General features: G+C 43.3%; 1 protein-coding gene across 1 annotated transcript in view; it reads right to left on the bottom strand.

The window, feature by feature from the left end:
• Positions 1-19,111, bottom strand: part of LOC124804757 (putative oxidoreductase GLYR1 homolog) — a 280,342-nt gene that overhangs the window by 74,412 nt on the left and 186,819 nt on the right. The window lies entirely within an intron of this gene.

Here is a 19,111-nt window from a genome sequence, read left to right as displayed (position 1 = left end):
TGGGCAGTAACATTCCTGAAATGGACTGGCCTGCACGGAGCCCCGGTTAGCCGAATGGAGAACCTCTCCGCTAAATTAGAGCGTCGACTTCGCTACCTACCCTAGCGTCCATCACCACCACGTCCGCAGCTTTAGGCCGTTGAGCAGGAATGTACTACCATTCCTCCACAATCAGACACCTCACAAAGTGTCCCCAGCAGAGTTCAAACCGAAGAGTGACACATCCTATACTAATATCCCATTATTTTTGGTCAGACAGTGTATGAGAAATGGAAATTTTAATTTTGTTGATATGTAACATTTAATACACCCCGTGAACTGTAACATGTTTCTCATCCTCCTTTGGGCATGCTCTTCGCCAAGTGGCCCAGACCGTCGTTGCTGGTGACTATCCCATTCCGACGGCAGCGCTCCTGAGATTATCCAGTGCGAGAAAAAGTTTTCTGCAACGAACGGTTTCTAAGTTTCAACTGACCTCAAGTACGCTCATTTGGCCTCGTATCACCAGATGCAGCAGGCCATTCGGTTGTTTCCTGCCTCCTGATGGAAGGTGTTCACAAATTGGGCGCGGTGTGCTCGTTAATTATCGTCTTGAAGGTTTAAGTACTCCCCCAAATGGTTGGCTCGAACACTAGGTTAGAGGATCCTGCCCCGATATTTTCCAGCCCTCGGATCATCCTAGATAAGACAGGACGGTACTGCCCTCAGCACATTACTGGCGGACCTCCTTGTTGAACCTGTGGCACCGCGTGCGTGAGACGTTTGCTGGTACTTACTTGTACCTGGCCCTGGCCGCCTCCACATTCTTCTACGGCGTACATCGGGCTTCAGACAACTCCTGCGCTCGTCGGTGGCGATAACGCGATGCCAATGACCCAGGATGCGTTTCAGGTGTTCCCTCACCTACCTAGAAGCTAAATTTATGGCGTGGAGACGGCTTCGTAATGTCTGGACCGGCGTAGTACTACATTACGGCACACGTATGTGACAGCATCAAAAACCAAATAGAACTCAATGCGCCGTTGCCATTGGTTAGACTGCGGAAGAAGAGAAAGTGGTCTTCGCTCTACCTCAAACAAGTTTGAGAAGAGCTTCGCTGTCCGCGATATATGTAAATGACTTTACAAAAAACGTTTACATATCTGTACGCAGTCGATCCAGTTGTGTACAGGGAAGTCACTTAAACATAGTAATGAAGACTATGAAAACTTCCAAAAGTTTGGCGTTTGGTTCAAAGACTGCCATAAGATAAATGTAGCATAGAGCGTAAATAAAAATGGACCCGATATCATCTGACAAGACAATCCACAGTCACTACAATCCGAACCAAGCCAATGAGCAGCAATTTAAGGTAAAACGAACACTAAAAGCTGTTCGTAAGAAGGTAGATATCAGGCTCAGCTATACTGTAAGGTGTTATCGATGCACGAAAGCGGTCTCTTAGAAACCATTCGTTCCCTCAACTTTCTACTGTTGTTCAGTGATATGGGAACATTGTCAAATCGCATTAACGGGACAGTGTAGAGATACGAATATTTTAACTCGTCACCACACAGCTGGACGTGTGATCTTGGGGTAAAATAAGTCGTTACAAATGTGACCAGAGATATATTTGACTTTGTATTCGTGTAGCGAATGCATTCTCTGTATTGGCGAATGCGACGTCAGGTAGGGGATGCAGGAGAGGGCAGTGAGAGCAAGGAGTGGGAACTCTGCTGGTTGTGATCATGTCTGTACTGAGTGGTAAAAGCCAATGTTCTTTAATAATTGTGTTCTATTTAAATCAAATTTTTACTTGAAACCATCACGACAAATATTCAATTACAAGTACGTAAAAGTTATTATTTTAGAATTAACTATGTAATGTATCGTATAAAATCGTCGTTAAAAGGAAATGTAAGAGCGCCAAGTACCAGATAAAATTAATGGAAGTCCCCCCCCCCCCCAAAAAAAAGAGACATGGATAGCTCACTTTCTATTATCATAAAAAAAGAAACTGTCACAGACATGATAACGGAGTTGGGGTGGCAATCTGTAAAGCAAGACTATTTCGTTGCGATGTGGTCTCTCACGAAATTACAACCACCAACGTCTTGCTCCCAATGCCAGTTTTTTTTACCTGCCGCCTACATTTGGAATAATGATATCGTGATATTTGAAATCGGGGCTTGGATGTAAGGATTAGCCTGTGCATTTTTTTCCCATGTGCTATTCGAGAGGGGCGATCGAGAAATGGTCTGGAAGTCATTCCAAGAAGCCTCTGCCAAACAAGTGTGCATTGCAGAGTAATCGTGTAGCAGTAGTTCCTGTGAAAGGCTGACATACTGGTGCAAAATGACCCCCGATACACCTGGCCTGTCCGCAGCTCGTGGTCGTGCGGTAGCGTTTTCGCTTCCCACGGCCGGGTTCCCGGATTCGAATCCCGGCGGGGTCAGATATTTTCTCTGCCTCGTGATGACTGGATGTTGTGTGATGTCCTTAGGTTAGTTAGGTTTAAGTAGTTCTAAGTTCTAGGGGACTGATGACCATAGCTGTCAAGTCCCATAGTGCTCAGAGCCATTTGAACACCTGGCCTGTTACAGTTCCTCTGTCAAAGACATGCACGGGTGTACGTGCACCAATCATAATCCTGCCCCACACCATCAAAGCACGACCTCCATACAGTATGATTTATTGTAGGATTATATGATAGCGGAACAAACACTGGTAGCAGTTACTTCTGTAAAATATCGGGGAGTATGCGTGCGGAACGATTTGAAGTGGAATGATCATATAAAATTAATTGCTGGTAAGGCGGGTGCCAGGTTGGGATTCATTGGGAGAGTCCTTAGAAAATGTAGTCGATCAACAAAGGAGGTGGCTTACAAAACACTCGTTCGACCTATACTTGAGTATTGCTCATCAGTGTGGGATCCGTACCAGGTCGGGTTGACAGAGGAGATAGAGAAGATCCAAAGAAGAGCGGCGCGTTTCGTCACAGGGTTATTTGGTAAGCGTGATAGCGTTACGGAGATGTTTAGCAAGCTCAAGTGGCAGACTCTGCAAGAGAGGCGCTCTGCATCGCGGTGTAGCTTGCTGTCCATGTTTCGAGAGGATGCGTTTCTGGATGAGGTATCTAATATATTGCTTGCCCCTACTTATACCTCCCGAGGATATCATGAATGTAAAATTGGAGAGATTCGAGCGCGCACGGAGGCTCTCCGGCAGTCGTTCTTCCCGCGAACCATACGCGACTGGAACAGGAAAGGGAGGCAATGACAGTGGCACGTAAAGTGCCCTCCGCCACAGACCGTTGGGTGGATTGCGGAGTATAAATGTAGATGTACAGGTCCACTGGTCCCTATCAAGGACATTAAGGGGTTTGTATCTGGTTCATGCCAGATGAAAACCCGGCGAGAATCACTGTTCAGACTATACCTGACTCCTCCGTGAACATAATCTAGGACCACTGTTCCAATGACCACGTACTGTGACCCCAAGCTTTACGGGCTCTCCTGTGACCAGGGGTTAGTGGAATGCACCTTGCAAGTCTCTGGGAGAATAAACCACGTCCAGTCGTCTGTAGGCTGTATGTCTGGAGACAACTGTTCCAGTGGCTGCGGTAATGTCCCGAGCAATGCCACCTGCAGTACTCCGTGGGCGTCTGCGGGCACTGATGGTGAGATATCGATCTTCTTGTAGTGTTGTACTCTGTGGACGTCCCGTACTGTAGCGTCTGGACACGTTTCCTGTCTGCTGTAATCGTTGCCATAATCTTGAGATCACACTTTGTGGCACACGGAGGACCCGTGCTGTGACCTGCTCTGTTTGACCAGCCTTCAGTCGCACTAGTATTCTATCCCTCATAACGTTATCAATATGTGTTCTTTGGGCCATTTTCAACACACAGTCACCATTAGCACGTCTGAGAACGTCGGCACACTTACTCGCTGCACCGTACTCTGTCATGCACCACACCTCTGCGTATGTGGACTGCTCCCAGCGCCACCGTGCGACGACCGCAGGTCAAATGCACCGCATGGTCATACCCCGAGGTGGTTTAAACCCGCAAACCGCCCGCCAGAGCGTTGTTTCACAATGTATCAGCATTATCCTTAATTTACGAGCCTGAGTGTATATCAAGATACCTTCGCACATTCTTCTATTACCAAATAGAAGAATCCTTGGTGTGTTAGGATGTATGCTATCAACCGATCCCATTCCTTTAGTCAAGACTCGGCATACGTTTTTATTTCTCAGAATTTTATTCAGTACACCTTCATTAGTTATTCGATCTACCCACCTAATCTTCAGCATTCTTCTACAGCGCAACACTTCACAAGCTCTTCTCCCTTCTTGTCTTATCAGTTTATCGTCTACTTTTCATTCCCATACAAGGCTACAGTCCAGACAAATACCTACAGAATAGTCATTCTAACAATAAAAGTAAATTAGATGTTAACAAATTTCTCTTTTTTAGATATACTTCTCTTGCTATTGTCAGTCTGCATTTGATATCCTCTCTACTTTTGCCATAATCGGATATTCCCCCCCCACCCCTCAAAAAAATAAAAAACTAAAATTCATCTACTACTTTCAAAGTTATTACCTAACCATCCCCTGAATTTACATCCCATTACTCTCGTTTTACTTTTGTTGATTTTCATCTTACAAGCTCTTTCCAAGACACTGCATTATTTTCAATTGCTCTTCCGAATTCTTTGGTACCTGACAGGATTACAGTTTTGTCCTTGGTTTTCTTTGCAGTTTGCTTTACGTTCAGACTGAATGACATTGCGGACTATATATTATCCAATTAGTCCAAGAAATAAATGGGTCATGGAGAACTAGTATCAAACGGTGACCGACGGAGGGGTACTATTACAACGGAGCCTTAAACCACGTACCGGTATACATATCCTTTGCTCATGCCCTTAGGTCTGCCTGGTTGAACTTTGAAAACAACATCAGTCACGTGGCGCGCTGAATAACGCCGAATCAAGGTCATTTATGCGTATTACGAAGTTTGGTTGACAGTGCAGTTGTCGCATTTCTGGTAGCCTGTGTACCCTCCCCCGCGCGCTTGCGTGGTGGCTAGCGAAGGACAAAATATGTTAACTGTGAATGTAAATTGGAGCGACAGAGCGGAGCGATGATTGAGGGTGTCTGGCAGGAGCGTGGAATGTGATGGCGGTCAGCGCGTTATTATTGGCTAGGGGAGAGGCGGAGGCAGAGGTGGGCCGCTATTTCCGTAGCCTCGTGCGGCAGCCGCAGCGCTTGTCACGGCGGCGCTGTCCCCACGTCGTCTGCGACCGCAGCCGCGCCCTTGGCGCCGGCGTCTCAATGGCAGCCGTGCTGCTGCAGACACCACCAAGCGAGGGCACCTTTCTGTCTGCCTGTGCAAGCATCCAAGCTGCATTCCGCTGCGCAAATTTACTAACAAAACCCCTTACGGACTGGCCTCTTCGACTTCCTACATACATACAGCATTTGACTTTCCTAAAACAGTGCGACGCAGAACAGCATTAAACTGTTTTCTGGAAATCGTCTTAAATGGTTAATTACGTCATTTTATGGTCATAGCAGGCTTTTTCCCTTCCGAATTTTTGTATTCTTTTATAAAAACGGAAATGAAATTAAAATAGTTTGAAAACCCGTTAAAACGCTCCATTCGACTCATGTGAAGTGGCCAGCTCCCTGCTCCTATGTCTAAGCTAATTCACAGTGATGTCTTGTTTTGGCATTTACGTTTCGGAAAATGGATTACAAATGTAAGTGTAGCGCCATACTGTACAAATACATCCATAAAAACCCTTGAAAACATGTCTGAGTGTTCCAAAGAATGAGAAAGTGTGTAAAAAGTGATTGCACTGTACCGGCAAAATGCCACCACGTCGATGCCCAAGATCCCTTATTTAATTAAAAATGTCTTGATACACTTTCCCACTGTTACAAAAAAGGATATCATCATTCAACGACATTAAATCCAAGTAAAAATAATCGTTATACCCGCTTTCTTTCACAGAATTTGGTAGTTCGGTTGGTAGAGCAATGGGCTATCGAATATCAGAAGATGATATCCATAGATCGCAGGTTCGAATCAAGCCTGCAAAAATATTTTAACTTATTTGTAATACAAATCGACAGCCCTTTCATATGAAAACCAAATCACAATTACAAAACTTCAGCACATCGATTCGAAAAAGAGTAATATTGTGTTTTCCTTGGGGTTTACATACACTTACATTTGCAATAACTATTCACACGTGTCACGTTCTAAAAGATATTTCTATGTAATGTGACCATACACTTTTTACTTTGTTAGAAACAATGTTTTTTATCTCCTTATTGTTCAGACTTTTGAAGCTTCATTATCTTACTGACACAAGATGAAGTTAAGTCTGCTTCAGACATTGACATTAGTTCACACTCACAAACAGCACAGCCCTTACATTTCTGTTACCTTCATATTGTACATGCTTTATACCTCTCCGCACACAAAACCTCATTGTCCTACACCTCCTTGCACTGTAGGAGCATGGTGATATCTTCACTACTAGCACTCCTTTCCAAAAAGGTAATTGTTTGTGAGCAAAGTAAATGCCTTAATATGAAGCTATATATAATACATCTCACCATCGAAACAACTGTTACAGTGAGTTCTTGCTAAAGCTATTTCCGTTTTTCGCGTACAACTTTAAAAAATATACGACCCTCCCTCACATGCGCCACATAGCGCGAGCTAGGGGCGGCACGTCTGTTGATTACCATAGCGGAAATCAGCACTAAGATTTACCAAGAATAATTTTAATATGCTCTGGGTCGTAGTAGTTCACGACTTATAGTCGACAACCTAGATATAAGATACGGACCAATTTGCGAAAGTTCTACAATTCCTTAGTTTTGAGAGAGTTTAATGATGTTGCAGGGAACAGGAAAAAGAATGTCCTTCCTTGCACGTATCATCGCTCTAAATGAGTGGGGCATAAACGCATCAACTTTCGTAAGGTTTCCACTATCTGCGTTCGCAAAATTCCTTCCTATTGTTTCTTTGCAGTTGTAAATGCGTTTTCATCACTAAATAGCAAAGTTATTTCCATAAAAAGTACGTAAAAACCTATAACTTCGACTACCACTCCTGTAAGACGTAGCTTCGTCTTACTCCTAGTCTGTGACGTAATCAGAGCTTCAGCCAATAACAGAGCGATTTCGATCACGAGACCAAATATTGATATATAATGACATTTAAGCTTTAATGACATAAAACATATTTTGTGAGAATACTGACTGTAAATGCGATGTGTATGTTATGATTACTCAAAATAACAACAATCCCAACCATATTTTTTACACAGGAAAATAGCCTAATTCTCAAACATGGTCAAGAATCTCGCCTTGAAACATTTGAAGATTTTGGAGAGCTGTCAACAACAAAATATTGCAAACTATTTTACAGAGTCACCACTACTAAGGGCATAGTGTGTTAAGTTTTGTAATCGCGAAGTAGCTGGATCTATTCTAGCTAGGAGCATCGTTCTTATTTTTCTCCTTGTACTTAATTTCTATATTTATCATCCGAAGGAAATACACTGCCTAACAAAAAATTGACGTACGCACAAGAAATGGTCAGATGTCTACGTAATTTCGTACACATACACACGGTCGGTAGGTAAGGAAATGAGTAGCTTTGCAATTCTCTGAGACATGTAGAACGGCCAGCTGAGTCCGTGTTTAGTGTTGTTATCAAAGCTGGTATGGAATATGAGGGGCGTGAACGGCGTCAGAGGTTGAGTGAACACTATGAAGGTCACGGAGAAGCCACATACTAGTACGAGACAGCGTTACCAGCACTTGAAAGTAGTATGACAGGAGCTTTACTGTTGGTTCTCATTTGATCCGCTGGTTGAATGGTGCAATATATACATTTGTGGAGCATTCGGATGTGGCAGTGTCCCGACGCTGGACTGCATAAAATCGCGAAAGCTAGCAAGCTCGTCGTCAAGGTTCTTATCGACCACGTCTGAGCACAAGGGAGGATCGCCGTATCGCGCACCAAGCACATCTTAACCTGTTCACATCCGTGCTAGCGATCCAAGAACAAGTAATTGACTCCTTGCAACATTCTTTCTCATCCCGCGCCACTGTTCGGAGACCAGCACTGGCTGCACCATGCGTAGACTGCCGTAAACGCTACAAAGGGGCTGCGTTTGAAGTGACGCTGTGATCGGGAAGCGAGGAGTGCTGATGAATGCGTCGCATTGTCTTCAGCGATTAACTGCGCATCTGCAAACCCCCGGATGATCATCGTCGGATAGCATGCTGGTGACCTAGTGAGAAGTCAAATGGTTCTAGTGTTTCGGATAGGCACTGCCAGACGTCAAAGCAGCGAAAAGTGACCAATAAAATCGCAGGACGGACTGTGCATCGAATTCTGTACCTCTCAATTCCTGGAGTGGTACCTTAATCGCTGAACCTCTAAGTAATACAGTCTTTATGCATGTATCTGACCCCATCAGCGTTACATCACCAACACATTATTTGACGTGTAATAAATTATTAAGTTATTGCAATCAGAAACTGATGTGATACAATAACAATTATATGTTAATGGTCTGCACACAAGAAACGCCATCAAGCAAAATAATTACTTTGTGCGAAATTTCGTTTCTCATGAAAAGTTATTTAATATTTACTGTGGACTTGCGGTCCAAGACAAGAGGGTACGGACTTTTTTTGGTGTATTTATTCCTTGAAGTTAGTGAATCTAATCACATTTTGTGTTTAATCGCTGTTGCACTTTTGCACATTTTAATTGATAATTTAATTATAGTGACCCCTCAACGTCCATCAAAGTAGTAGTGACAGAGCACTATCAAATTCTAGAAAGGTTATACCGGCAACTCTGTGGCTTGACAAATGTAAAGCTCCATGATACGCCACACCAACCGGCCATTATTTAATAGTTTATAATGAAGATAATTATCACGTTATATGGAACTTCTCCATATACAGTGTAGTACCTGGCAAGTCGTCGACAAACAAAAATAAAAATATTGGTACACATGTTATCGGAACATAGCTCTTGGAATGATGCCTCCACATCCCTCCTCGCTACAAGTGGCCGACCAACTTGGATGAAGAAGAAATTAAACGAACTTATTATCTCCCTACCCCCCCCCCCCCCTCTCTCTCTCTCTCTCTCTCTCTCTCTCTCTCTCTCTCTCTCTCTCTCATTCCCTTGTAAGAGAGCGATTTACCTCAAGTAGTCATGATTTCTTCTTCGTTCTTCCCAAATTCTCTTCATACGTCCACTGTGTTCTCTTTTGCATTCTTCCGACTATCTTTTCCCCGTTCTGTTCTCTGTGTGTTCTTGTTTATGTGTGTGTTTCTTTATGATGTTTCTAAACTGTTCTCTATTGTTTATGTCGTAATGTGTGATTCCCAGTTCTTTAATGTCTTTGTTTCAGTGATCCAATTTGTCTCGTTTTTGCTCTTGTTCATTATCTCATAGATTTGCCCTGTGAGCCTGGTTTTATTTGTGCTGCTGATATGTCCATAAAATTTCATCCTCTTTCTAATGGTGTCTGTTGTCGTTTCTATGTCTTTGTAAATCTCTCTAGTTGGCCTCTTCATCCAAATTCCTTCCCGAAACACTGGTCCATGTACTTTCCTCGCAATTTTTCTTTCCTGCTTCTCAATCTCTCTGATCTTCGTATGACCATGATCACTGTAGTTTCTGCAGCATAAAGTGCTTCTGGTCGAACTACTGTGTTGTAATGCCTTAGTTTCGCATTGACAGAAATAGATTTCTTATTATAGTGAGTCCATGTGAGCTTATATGCGTTTTGTAATCTGGAGATTTCATCTTCATTGGCTATTGAGTTCAGTCCTCATGGTTGGATTATCTCTCCCAGATATCTTAAGTGAGCAACTTTTGCCGCTTTCCCGTACTGAGTAGTAACGGGGAGATTATCTACAGGTTTGTTTTCCACGTACTGTGTTTTCTCGTAGGAGATTTGTAGCCCAGTTTTCTGTGAGATTTCGTGTAGTTTTTCCAATGGAAGTTTGGCGTCCTCTCGATTGTTCGTTAGAATGGCAAGATCGTCCACGGAAGCCAGACACTTCACCCTGATTTTCTGCTCTTTTTTAATCCCAAGCTGAATTCCTTTTATTTCCTTTTGCCATGTCCTCACAACTTTTTCCAGAACCATGTTAAATAGAAGGGGGAGGGGGGGGGCATTCCATCTCCTTGGCGAGCACTAGTATGGATATGAAATGCTTCTGATGTTTCTCCCATGAATTTAACTTTGGAGGTTGTATCTGTTAATGCCAGTTGAATAACTGACCATGTTTCCCTGTCAATCCTAAACTCCTCTAAAGTAATAATGTTACTCTATCTATTGAATCGTAAGCCTTTTTAAAATCGACGAAAGTTACCACAGTATTTCTACATCTTCTCATTTGTAAGCTCGATCTCTGCGAAAACCTGCCTGGTACTACCCTATTAACTGGTCCGCTTGTTGTTCTAGTCTGTTTGACAGCGGCTTTGAAAGAATTTTGTGTATTACAGAGAGCAGTGAAATTCCCCTGTAATTACTTGGATCGGTTTTTGCGCCTTTTAGGTGGAGATGGTGAATTAATGCACATTTCCACTCTGCAGATATTTGTTCGGTTTCCCAAATGTTTGATATAATTCAGTGGGTTGCTTGTGTGAGACTATTGTCATTTAATTTCCATACTTCTGTGATTCCGTCTTCCCCTGGAGATTTGTTCTTCAAAGAATTGGTTATTTACTTTCCCTCTTTAAGTGATGGTGGACTTGAATCGGGATTGGGTAGGGTTTTTTCGAAATCTAGTTCTGTCGGAGGCTCGCAGTTGAGAAGTGAATGAAAATATTTAGCTAAAATTTGACAGTTCTTTTTAGGGTTGATTTCCAGTGATCCATCGGGCCGGCGAAAGCACAGAAGAGGTGGATGATACCGTGTTAGGTTTTCTTTGAAAATTTCGTAAAAAATTTCTGGTGGTGTTCTTGATATATTCTTGTTCAACTTCTGTAAGCTGGCTTATATCATATCTATGTTTTGCTCTCCGTATTGTCTTGGACGAACTCTTCTGTGTTCTCAAAAATTCCTACCATTTTTCTGTAGTTTTGTTGCTATTTAAAGTTTTCCGAGCTTGTATTCTTTCTTCTATTGTTTGATCACATGCGCTATTCCACCATCTGTGTTTTCTCTTTCGTGGTGGATCGCCAAATTTCATAGTGTTTTTCAGTTCTTCTGCAAGTTCCTTCCAGTTCGTTGCGTTTGATTGCCCAATTTCCTGGAGAATTTCCCCTGTTGTTAAGTTTAAGATATTCTGGATCATTTCTAACTGTTTTGTTCGTTGGTGGTTTCTTTCTGTTAGGTTGAAATCTAATCTATATTTTAGTTTCTTCACCGAAAAAATTGCGCTCGGAATTTTCTCGTGGGCGTACTATATATTGCACAGAATCAACAACAGTAGGCACACAAGAAAATTCCGAGCGTAATTTTGTCGGTGAAGAAACTAAAGAATTAGTGAAATTCATTACAATATTTATCACAAAACGGCTCATAAGCCCCCCCCCCCTCTCGAGATGGACAAAAAAACCGAAGAAGACATACAGGAGGGAAAGAAGTGCTACCCAATGTTTCCTAGCGGATCTTGTATATATTGTCAATTTAGTATTGGAGGGGGGGAAGGGAGAGAGGATATCGTGTGTATGGAGAGGGGGGGGGGGGTGCGTGAGGGGGGGAGTGGAAGCTTAATAGTATAGGGAGAGACGAGTTTAGTACGCAGATCTTAATGGATGTGGGTTGCAGTTGTTATCCAGAGTTGAAGAGACTTGCACAGGACAGAGTAGCGTGGAGATCTGCTGCAAACCAGGTTTCGGACTGAAGACCGCAATACGAGCAACTCGTCTGCCAACGGATCACGCGTAAATTCCACCATGTTTCTTCGAGGCAGCTGCTCGACATCGCCAGGCCGTTGCTGCTGGCAAGGAGCAACCACGTGATGATGACGAGCGGCTATCTCACAGAAGTATCGAGGAACTTACGCGACTTAAGCACACCGGCAAAAAATTAGTCACCCTCAGAAAACACCATGCTAACACAGTGTAACAACGGCCTCTAGCCTTCACATACAAAAGAAGTGAGTTACAGAAACCTCGTTCGTTCGATTCTTGAGTATTAGTTGCCAAATTTGGCCCCTTACTAGGCAGGATTGATAGAGGTGATACAGAAGATCCATGGAAGAGTGGTGCGTGTTGTCCATAGTTCGTTTAGTAAGAGTGAGAGCGTTAGGGATGTGCTGATGAAAGTCCAATGGCTTTGTGCATCATGCTACATTAAAAGTTCCGTGTGTGTGTGTGTGTGTGTGTGTGTGTGTGTGTGTGTGTGTGTGTTGCAAGGGTCTGACACCATATTACTTCTTCCCACATCTTGAGGAATAAGCACCACGACACTATCGGAGAAAACTGGAACTCACGCGGAGATTTACTGACAATAGTTCTTGGCGTACGCAGGGGTAGATACAGCAGGGGTAGATACAGACTCAAATCACAATTTGGTACCGAAGAGTAGGCTGAAATTTAAGAGACTAGTAAGGAAGTATCAGTGAGCAAAGAAATGGGATACGAAACACAAAGGTATGAAGAGAGACGCTTGAAGTTCTCAAACTACAGACACTGAGCTAATGAATAGCTCAATAGGCAGTACAATTGAAGAGGAATGGACACCTCTAAAGACGACCATCACAGAAGTGGGAAACGAAACCGCAGGTACAAGGAAGGCAACTGCGAAGAAACCACGAATAGCAGAAGAAATACTTCAGCTGTTCGACGAAAGAAGGAAGTACAAAAATATTCAGAGGAATTCAGAAATACGTGTCACTTAGGAATGAAATATTTGTAAATAGGAAGTACAGGAACCTAAGGCGAAATGGTTACACGAAATACACTGACATGCCAAAACATTACGATCAATGCATACCACGACGTTGGATGCATTACGCAGAGCCTATGAACGAGTATCTCGAAAACTGCGAAGCTGGTCGCGTGTTCACGCGCTACCTGACGCTAAATGGTTGTACGTTCCACGACTCTTCACAGAACGTGGGGTTCGGAGGCTGTTCAGTAAAATATGATAGATGGTGATCTGTGCCATCTTTGGCGAAAGAGCACAATGCTAATTCACGCACTACAAGTGTTTTGGAGCACACCGTTCACGTATGTTGAATATGGAGCTTCGCAGCAGACCACCCGTACGTGTTCACTTGTTGACCCAACGACTGCAGTGGGCACGGGACCATCGGATTGGACTGTCGATCAATGGAAACGTGTCGACTCTTCGGGTGAATCACATTTTTGCTGCACTATGTTGCTGATCGTCTCCACAAAAGCCGCCATCGGGTGAACGGCGGCTAGAAACGTGCACCGCGTCACGGACGTAGGCTCGTGGGAGCAGAATTATGCTATGGGAGACATTCTCCTGCGCTTTCATGCGACCTGTTGTAGTAATGGAAGGCACGCTGACAGTTAAGAACCACCTGCATATTCTCACGTGTGATGTCTTCCCCGACGGCGATGTCATCTTTCAGCATTATAATTGTTCCAGTCTCGAAGCCAGAACCATGTTAACAGCGGTTTGAGGAGCATTATAGTGAACTCACTGATAGCTTCGGCGACTAAATTCGCCTGATGTAAATTCTATGGAAGCCATCTCGATGGGTATCGGACGCCATCACCGCGTACGAAATCAGTATCCCCGTTATTGATGCGAATTACATGACCTGTGCATAGACATCTAATGCCACATACCTTCACAAACCTACCAACAAACTGTCGGATCCTCATATGCAGAATCAGTGATATATTTCGTTCCAAAGACGGACACACAAGCTATTATGTAGGTGGTCATCACGTTTCAACTCATCAGTGTATCTGAAGAAATCGAAAAAGAAATTATTGATGGAAAGTGAAAAATCGAAGCAACCTTCTGTGTAATTGAAAGCAAAAACGGTAACATTAATCCGGCCGATGTGGCCGAGCGGTTCTAGGCGCTTCAATCTGGAACCGCGCGACCGCTACGGTCGCAGGTTCGAATCCTACCTTGGGCATGGATGTGTGTGATGTCCTTAGGTTAGTTAGGTTTAAGTAGTTCTAAGTTCTAGGGGACTGATGAACTCAGATGTTAAGTCCCATAGTGCTCAGAACCATTTGAACCATTTTTTGGTAACGTTAAGAGTGCAATTGGAACTCCACTGTAAATGCAGAGGAGAGCGCGGATAGGTAGAAGTAGTACATCGAAGGCCTCTGTGAGAGGGGGGACAAGTCTGATAACGCGATAGAAAAAGGAAAAGGAGTCCATAGAGATGGGACAGGGGTCCCGTACTAGAAACAGAATCTAAATGAGCTTTGGAAGACTTAAGATCGAATAAGTTAGAAGGTATAGATAACATTCCGTCAGAATTTCTATAATCACTGCGGGAGTGGCAACAAAATATTCATTCACGTTGGTGTGTAGAATGCATGAGACTGGCGATGTACCATCTGGCTTTCGAAATAACATCATCCACACGAATAACATCATACACACAATTCCGAAGATTGCAAGGGCCGATAACGGCGAGAATTATCGCACAATCAGCTTAACAGCTCACCCATACAACTTGGCGAGAAGAATAATATACAGAAAAATAGAAAAGAAAACATAGGTCTTAATTTGAGGAAGAAATTTCGGAAAATATACTTTTGGAGCACAACATTGTGGCACTGAGACATGGACTGTGGGAAAACCGGAACAGAAGAGAATCGAAGCATTTGAGATGCGTTGTTACAGAAGAATGTTGAAAATTAGGTGGACTGATAAGGACTGAGGTGGTTCTCCGTAGAATAGGGGAGGAAAGGAATATATTGGAAACACTGACAAGAAAAAGTGACAGGATGACATGAGGTGTGTTAAGACATCAGGGAACAACTTTCATGGTACTAGAGGGATCTGTAGAGGGTAAAAACTGTAGAGGAAGGCAGAAATTGGAATCAGGAATGGTAGAACCTGATTATAGTACCGCAAGTACCGTCCGACACACGACGTAAGGTGGCTAGCGGGGTCGGCAGTGTGCTCCCTCTGTCCAATACGCGGCTGAGGACAGCTGTCCGTTCCCCGCCCAGCCGCCTGCCGGGACCCGGGGCAGCAGAAGGCGCGCTGCGCCAGCCGCTGGCAGCGACCCTGGGCTGCGGCGCGATCAATACGCGTTGCATGCGGTCGTCCGCCGCCTCCGAGCGTCAGCTTTACCACTCACAGCGCGTCTTTAACCGCTGCAACACGCTGTCGCCGCTGGGTCTCCTGCTCTACTACAGAACTGTTCCAAAGTTAACCGTAACTAGGGGCAAAATGAAAAGACAAAAGCTGACCACTCATTGGGTGACTTTCTTTCAAGTTCTGTCCCATTTAATTTTGCTCAAAATCAAGTACCGGAACAATTTCCCATTTTACACGTAAATATTAAAAATCAAATCTAGAAGTCGTGTAAGCCGTGACTTCGATGTCCGCCGATTTCAGCAAGTGGACAGTTACAGTTTCGTCGAGATGGTTTTATGTTGTGACACTACGAGCAATGGAGTTAATCAACCATTCCCGCGACGAAAACTTAAACGTTTTGCAGCAATTTCTTATCTGCGAACGTGTACGCGCTTAGGTCCAAGGGGAACATGGAATGAAAGAATACGCTTTATCAAACCAAATAATGAACTTTACTGTTCAGTAAAAACAAAACAATATCCAAATAAAGATAGCCTGTCGAAAAGAGAACACATCTGCAGGTCTGTGAAAGCAAAATGTGCTGCTGGGCAACATTTAATACCATTTCTTCACGCATGGGTCTACAGCATCAACTTCTAAATGGGGAAAATTTTAGAAACCACCGTGGGCTGTCAGTTTTACTATGCAAAGAGCTTTTATTGCATCGTGTGCGTATTTCACATTACAGACTAGTTTCGGCCTTTGGCCAGTTTGAAATGTGTGCGAATACAATACCAGAAGAACAGTAAAAAGGAACATCTTTAAGTTTGTATATTACATTCATTGTTAAATTACTTAAACAATGCTGGTGATGTTTGTGACACATTTGACACCTGTTTCGTGCTATGTAGGGACTGATATAACCTGCTTCCAAGCTCATATAATGCAACAGGTCATGTTAGTACAAACACTACACAACTAGCTTCCTACTCCTTTCCAATTTCTTTAACGGCACAACATGTCTTTTTGCTTCCTCGTACATAAACATATCTGTTATAAAAACGCGGGTAATACGCATCATCCAAAGACCATATACTTCAGCATGCCATTTTGCGGCGAGTAAACATTTATCGACAGAAGGCGCTACATTCATATTACAAAGCTTAGCGTACTTGCGGTTATTCTTAATAAAAATATTACATTATGTACTTTGAGCCACTTACAACCATCGCTAGTATAATCAGTTCTTTTATGCTATGTAGATGTTTCGATGTGTTGATAAAAAAATATTTAATTTTCTATTGTTATATGCCACTGCTACAAGTGGTCTCTACACTCGTTGCCATTACAAAAAACAAAGTGACTTTATCACTGTCCCTCGCCACTGCACTAAAAAGACACTCCTTACTTTTCACTGATAACTCTATGCCACGCAAATCAGTGAACTAATAAAATTGTTTAAAATACTGTCAAATAATAATATCATTTACATTCATTATCGTTTGGTAAAAATAAATAGCCATTTTCGTAATACTCTACTAACATGGTTCGATGTGCTCGTTTTCCCTAAAGCAGTATATTAAAATTATGAATTACGTCACTCATAAAAATAGAAAAACCATTCCTACGTAGGAACAGGATGTTACTCAGCAAACACCGCCATATTACATGACGATAAAAACAGTCTCTCCGGTTAATCAAACTTAACAAATTTTAATACGCAAGTATAGTTATGTCAACAATGTGTCGTACCTATTTACTGTTCATTTGGTACTGTATTCACAGACGTCAAAATTGCCTAAGGCCGGAAGTAGGCTGTAATGTGAAATATATACGGTACATAATCGAATAAACGCAGTTTTCACAACAAAACTGGTTTCATCATTCACAAATTCAATACCATGTCACTTCACTTGGTGCACTAAAGCAAGCTTTCATCTTCCTTGGCTTGCTGTTCAGACCTGTTCCATTCTTCGACGGCTGCCTTCCTTTGGCCATTCAGAGTGCGAATAGGATGCCTGCCCCGATAAACTGCAAGTTTCAACTGTTCTCAAACATGTTATATCGACGTGATGTCAGTAGATACCTCATGTTACTCTAATCGAGTGACTCAAGCGTTCGGCGTAGTGTGCTCGTGTATTATCGTATTAAATGACGAACTCCTGGCGAAACGTTGACTGTAGGACTTGACAAGAAGCTGGATGATCCTGTACCGGGACTGAACAGCCCTAAAATTATCCCCGATAGCAATGACGTTCGGATGTGATATTAGCGCCAAATATCTGTGACCCAGCCGCTGTTGGACCCGTGGGATTGCATACCTGAGACGTGCTCTGGTATCAGGCAACCTCCACACACACGACCATCATCAGGCATCAGATGAATCTTGCACTCTTCGACGAACGGAACCCTATGCCATCGCTGCAGGTATTCCCTTGCCCACAGTCCTAGCGCACACTGTGCTGCAAAATTTGTATAATTGCTAATAATGGAGGTACAGAAACAAACTTCTTCCTTTTGTACTGCCTAATCCAGTGATGCCCAACCTGGGCATAATTGCCCCCTGAGGGCTAAAAACTGAACGATTCGATTCTGTTTCAGCCAAAAACTGAATTATTTTCAAAATATCTTTACTATTATTACAATCTTGTAAGACTAATACTGCTTATGTAAGTTATCAATAATTACCTTTCCTCAATTAGTATCATTATTATGGTGAGAGATTACAGGTTCCTCACATAAACTACCCACTAAACACATGTTGTGTGTTGTCCCGTACACAGCTGATGATAAAAGTGAGAAATTACGTAACAAATGCTAAATACGCGGGTGAGTCAAATGAAAACCTTAAATAACAAATCGAAATTTCGCGCCGTTATCCTGAAAGGTGGTACGCGTGCTACAAACAGCGTGCAGAATGGCCTGTAGGTGGCAGCGTAGTGCAGATGCACACATACTGTCGCAGTGTCAGTATAAAGATGGGCGCCCCACTTGCGACTTGCACCAGGGAAGAACAGCGTTCTGTTATTCGGTTTTTGCGTAGAGAAGGTGTGAAACCTACTGAAACTCACCAACCGGAAACTAAGAGAGCGAGCAACCCAGACCCTGCCCCAAGTGATGCATGTTTGTAACAGCAGCAAGTCTACGAATGGAGTAGGAAGTTCGCAAATGGTGTGACTTCAATGGAAGATGCTTCTCGTCCAGGTCAGGCACAACGAGATGTGACTCCACAGAACATTGCAGCAGTTGAAGCCATAGTGAAGGAAAACCGCCGAGTGACACTGAATGACATTGCAGCATGTTTGCAGATTAGTCATGGGTCAGCACACCACATTGTACATGATGTGCTCCAGTTTCACAAAGTGTCTGCAAGACGGGTGCCACGGCAGCTGACTCCTGAAATGAGAGAACGACTTGTTGATGCTTGTGAAGGACTTCTTCGGCGCTTTGAACGAGAAGGTTATGGCTTCCTTGCAAGAATCGTTACTGGGGACGTAACCTGGGTTCACTGCCACCAACCGGAAACTAAGAGAGCGAGCAACCCAGACCTTGCCCCAAGTGATTTCCATATGTTTGGACCACTCAAAGACGCAATGGGAGGAAAGAAGTTCCGTTCTGATGAAGAGGTACGCCACAAGGTGCATCAGTGGTTGCGCGGACTACCATAAGAATTTTCTTCTAAAGGAATTTATGCACTTTGTAAACGCTGGAGGACCTGCACTGAGCGTGTTGAAAAGTGATACAGCTTTGTACCACTTCTGCACAATAAATAATATTTTAAAAAAAATTAAGGTTTTCATCTGACTCACCCTCGTATCTAAAGAAAATGTCTTCACCAAGTTGCAGATAGTACCCGGAGTAGTCTAGAAATT

The sequence above is a fragment of the Schistocerca piceifrons genome, chromosome 7 (assembly GCF_021461385.2).
Source record: "Schistocerca piceifrons isolate TAMUIC-IGC-003096 chromosome 7, iqSchPice1.1, whole genome shotgun sequence".
Lineage (NCBI taxonomy): Eukaryota > Metazoa > Arthropoda > Insecta > Orthoptera > Acrididae > Schistocerca > Schistocerca piceifrons.
This window is presented reverse-complemented; position numbering and strand designations above follow the sequence as displayed.